Source organism: Dreissena polymorpha, chromosome 14 (assembly GCF_020536995.1).
Source record: "Dreissena polymorpha isolate Duluth1 chromosome 14, UMN_Dpol_1.0, whole genome shotgun sequence".
Taxonomy (NCBI): domain Eukaryota; kingdom Metazoa; phylum Mollusca; class Bivalvia; order Myida; family Dreissenidae; genus Dreissena; species Dreissena polymorpha.
The window spans coordinates 67430155-67435782 of record NC_068368.1 but is presented as its reverse complement, the minus strand read 5'-3'; positions in this window follow the sequence as shown (position 1 = coordinate 67435782).

Sequence of the window (5628 nt, the reverse complement as noted above, 5' to 3'; positions counted from 1 at the left end):
AAGAAGATTTTGGCAGCCTGCTCTTTTGATATGTTGTGAAATACTATTATCATATACTCTATCGCATCTCGCATTTATCACAAAGGAGATACTAATATTTCTAATTCAAATATCTATAATATTTGTTGAACAAAAAAACAACAACGGTATCAACAGACATAAGCCCTACTAAACAATATTACATCCAACATACGGCTATGGTCATTTGGATATTTTCATTGTCATTATAATTAACTAACGGAGTAACACACATTTTAATTTAACCGGGTACAAATAAAACCAGACGTAAGCATCTGCGTTTTGTATTGTCTACGAAAGACCGTACATGCAGAATTGTATAGACATTGTTTTATATAACGAATATATCTACGATTATAATGTCGTCCCTGATTAGCCTGTGCGAGTTTCACAGCGCTTTCCACTCAAATTTGATGTTGTCGGTGTCTATACCCAGATTTATAGGACCAAAGAACACTTTAAGATCATCAGACATAGTGTAGGTTTAGTATGAAACACATACAACCAACATGGCCTCCAAAAAAGCCACAGTCACAATGAATAGGATGACAATTCCATAACGTTTGGCTCAAAGGTGTCGATTTTTATGTACAATGTCATAGTTCTGGAGACAAAGAACACTTTGATTGAATTGTTGATATCACTTAGCAGTTGATTCATCATAAAATCCAATTTATGACATTCAGCTGTCCACTATCACCTGATACACAATCTGTATCTTCGCGTTAACGTTGTGGGGCTATGGTATTGGCGGGATCATTCCAGTGTTGCTTTAACAAAATTAACGTTGCATCCCCTGGTGACACAGGACATAACATCCCCTTTTAGTCAGAGCTGTGCTGATAAGAGAAATCATGCCTGCCTTGTTTTTGTCACGAAAAACAATGTCCTCATTTTTGCATGATCATTCTGCTATTTTTTTAAACTCATACTCGGGTTCACGATTAGGTCCTCGTCCCCGGTTTGTGATATCTTTGATATAAAGACCGTGTTCGTAACCATAGAACACAGCTGTTGCTTGCCGTGAAATCTGCATAAAACTTGGCTATTGCGTTGGGTGTGTCACCCTTTTTTTCATGGTAAACAATAAAGCAAAGAGCTACCATCAAGCACATAACAGTCTGATTTAGGAATACAGTTCATCACAGCCTCACTTGATAGGTTTACAGCCTGATCTCTAATTGACTGAATGATGTGAGGCTTGTCTGCTTTATGACATATTTTCTTGGCTTCAAAGAGGGCAAGAGGATGAGGACTTAGTTCATACGACAATATGTCTTCAAGGGAAAGATCTCCAGACTTTGACACTATCAGGAAACGCTGAAACAGAAGGGCAGGATAAATAACACGGTCTTTAGCAATCTTAATAGCGGAGCTGTAACGGTCAGGATTGCAGAAGCTGTGATAACCCAGCGCAATAGCCCCTCCAGAACCAGATAGAACATACGTGAACAATAAATCAATTTATTTACAACATTAAAATAAACTATTTACACTATGATATGACTTTGAAAAAAACACAACAACAACGTATCAAAGTTAATGGTCAGTTAAAATTCCGATGACGTAGTCCAACTGTAGATGGTAGATGTAGTGGTGGAGTAATATTGAGTGTCACGATCTAAAGTTATGTCCAGCCGTCAATGACCAGAACCGGAACTGAGCACCGGTCGTAGTGTTCTGCGAAGTAGCAAACGTCGAGCTGTATCAAGCCCGAAAGTAGAGTGCAGATAACCCGAGCTGTATCAAGCCCCAGAAGTAGACTGTAGATACCCGAGCTGTATCAAGCCCAGAAGTATATTGTAGTTACCCGAGCTGTATTTAGCCCGGAAGTAGACTGTAGATACCCGAGCAGACTCTGCCCGGAAGTAGTACGTTGTTAAACGCCGAGCAGACTATGCCCGGAAGTAGAACATTGTCAAACGCCGAGCAGACTATGCCCGGAAGTAGAATGTACTGATGACGTATTACGTGATCGGCCGAATACCGGTGCATACGGTGCCCCGTATTTCCGCCTTATAACGAGGTGTCGTAGGTACTGTCAACGAGTATGACGCCCTGTAGATTTGAGGATGCTCATGTAGCACTGGCGTAACGCTAACGGTGCTTTGACGACCTGAAGTCTATCATACCATACGACTCACCACATAGAAACGGCCAAATGCCGTATGTTGCGGACACTTACTTCCCAGCTAGTGCTCTAGTCGCAATGCTGTAATTGTCCGTGTATGTCAAATAGTCTGCCGATTTATACGTGTAACCGCCCAGCAGCGTTTACCGAAAAATCGAGGAACATGCTCTCCATGAACTCAAACTGAACAACTTTTCTTCAATGACCAATAAAATTAGACATAAATCAATCAATCAATCACCCGATATCGTACGACTAAAAGCGCAATTTACTGAGGCCCGTAAGTCTAACTTTACAGAAAAACATAACAATATACAAAAATATGAAGATCGAAGTTTCTTAAAACTTAACGTATTTAAACGTGTTTTGACTTAAAATGTATCTTCGACCACACTGAATAATTTGGCTAACAAAAACTTGCTTCAAACCCCTATCTTAACCACCAAACTGAAAAATCTGAAAACAAACATAACTAGACAAATGTAAAGTTCTATTCAAATGAGGCCTGATAATTAACATAACATAACATAGAAATGGGTTTAATCGTAACAGCACTAAAACTTAATTTATATTTACATCGTACATCGAATCATTTCTGTCGTCAGTTGTCAAAACGAAAGTACGGTTGATATTCAAATGCATTATTTTTCTCTTTCCGGGATATTGTTTAAGTATGTTGATGCTGCATTAACAAATATAACTGTATATGAAGTGAAAACACCAAAAATAAACAGCGGTTGCGGTAGACACCTATAAACATAGCATATACTGCGCATAATGTCACTTTACGGATTACCAGCTAGAAATTCACATTGGCATAACCAACATAACACATCCCTTTTTTACTTGATGTCATGTTTAGTACGTTCATACGCCTTGGTGATGTCAAATTGTACGAGAAAAAAATCGCAACACATACATTTCACATTACAGCGCATTTGCAATCAATTGTTATTTCAATATTGCGTGTAATAGCATGCATAAACAAGTGAGATAGTTTAAACAGCATACTTTACCCTTCTCTTGTATCGCAAATGAAACAATACTTGCATAATTCATAGAACGCAGATAACACATTATTAACGCTCGATTGGTCATTGTCGGCTCGGGTACTGCTTACATGTACCCCGGGTACGGTAAATATACTTAAACGTACCCGGCTGATATAAGACTGTACCCGAGTTGTTATCCCGGCCAAATTCCGATGTCGTTAAACGCGCTACCGATTACCATGAAACAATTTTGTATATCTTAAAAAAAATTCCCTTTTTAAAAAAATTGCATCAACATTCTTTTTGAGTATGAGTTTCGATTATATAGGGGCCATTTAACATAACATGTGACATACATGTGAACATACTTAATTTAAAAAAAAAAGCCGACAACGACCGATTTAGCGTTAAAATTCCGGGTACGTTTGAATGAATTTACCGTATCCGGGGTACATGTTAGTATACTTAAGAGTACCCGGGGTATATGTAAGTAGTACCCGAGCCGACAATGACCAATCGAGCATTATTAACCATACTTTATTATTTTTATTTGCATTGTGTGATAGTGTTCACAGTGAAACATACGCACGTTCTTAGTGCAAACTAAGCATGATCATAGAGCATTCTTATTAATGTCTAAAATGTTTAAATTCTACCGGTTATGACACATTGCAAAAGAAAACACGATGTAATTGTCTAAAGCTTATAGTAATGCATGTACACATGTAGTAAATATGGTGCTGATTCAAATTGCATTTTATGCTAGTTTAACTCAAGGCTCTATGTACCCAGTATTTTTTTCCCGGACATGATCCGTAATGCTAAACTAATTTCCCGTAAATAAACTCATCGTACTGTCGCATTGTCGCCATCGTACTATCGCACTATCGCATTGTCGCCCTTTGGATTTTACTGTGTAACCACGATTGCCCTAACGGTTTTCCGTACGGCGCAGTGCACTTAACATGAGACGCAGTTGTATCGCGTTCGCTTTCAGGCATGCACGTAAAATTTTAAGAAACTGATACTGCCATATATTTTCTATAATTTTGCGATATAAATCATTCAAACGTTGTAACATTACTTCATTAAAGAAAATATGCCTCAAACATACTGGCAAATAGTTTGGTTTATTAAATCGGAAACCTATTTCTGATCTGTAGCATGTCATTGAATAAGACAGATCGGTAATGACATGGTGGAAAGGAAACGAACACAATAACGAATAACAGGCAAAGCAGTTGTTTGGGCAATATCAGTTTTGAAGTCAGGAAACACACTCTTAAGTATTATGAAAGGGGTTCGCTCTGTGAAAAGAGGGTTTAACGCATGTGCCAAAAGTGTCGTCCCAGATTAGCCTGTGCAGTCCACACAGGCTACTAAAAGACGCCACTTTCCGCCTAAACTGGATTTTTGCGAAAAAGTAACTTCACAGGCTAATCTAAGACGACACTTTACGCACACGCATTAAACCCCCTTTTCACAGACCACGTCCCATATTATTGTGTAAATTAAGCCTGTGAAAGGATAATACAGGGATTTATAATTACATCACCAAAATAATATCTCTTTAAGTCATTATATTAAAAATGTGTAATTTACCAATACAGAATAATGTGTACGGATAAGTGAACTGTTTAAATTACGCACTATCGGTTTATCAGTATTGTTATCGACATAATATGTTGAATAAATATGCATTAAAGATTTATCTTATTTTAGTTCAGAATTATTGATTGAGGTCATATACTTCGATTAATAAATAATATTATTTAAAGGACCCCATACACCAGTTCGACCACGTTTTAAAGAAAATGCAGAACGGGCTGTGAACTTGCTTGAACGTGTAGTTTTGGTCAGAAAACAAAATCTGCAATATTACTAAATGACGTTCATACACAGTTCGCGCTACGTGCAGCTCGTTCAAATCCTGTCCTATCCGGTTGCCAGTCCGTCTTTATCCAGATCAAATCGGGTCAATTTCTACATTGTTCCCGTTGGTATACCGTTTCCAGTCAGACCGAGCCCGTCCTTAGCCAGCTCGAGTACGTTCGTACGCAGTTCTTCTTTATTCGTTGTGCAGTGGTAACTCGTTCAAATGCAGTTCTCACTCCGTCCTACTACGTTCTTTGTACGTTTAGGACGTAGTTGCGGCCATTTTCTGCACGGCGATTATAAAACCGACTTCGTTCCTGCCAGTTCTCATTTATGTTTCACGCTTTGAGCCGACCAGACGTACATTTGTAACGCCACAAAGAAATAATTCCGCCAATTTTCTTATCAACAAGTTCTGTGTCGTCTCCGCCTTCTTTCTCGGCCCAACAAAACAGTATATTGCTGCTCTGCTTCTAGCATAAATTGCACGAAGCCAACATTTACAAAATTAAGAGCTCCAAGATTGTCCATGTTTCAACTTAATATCACAAATGATGAATTTTGAGACAACGACCTCTATTTATATACACACTGTCTGAACGTAGTGTATTT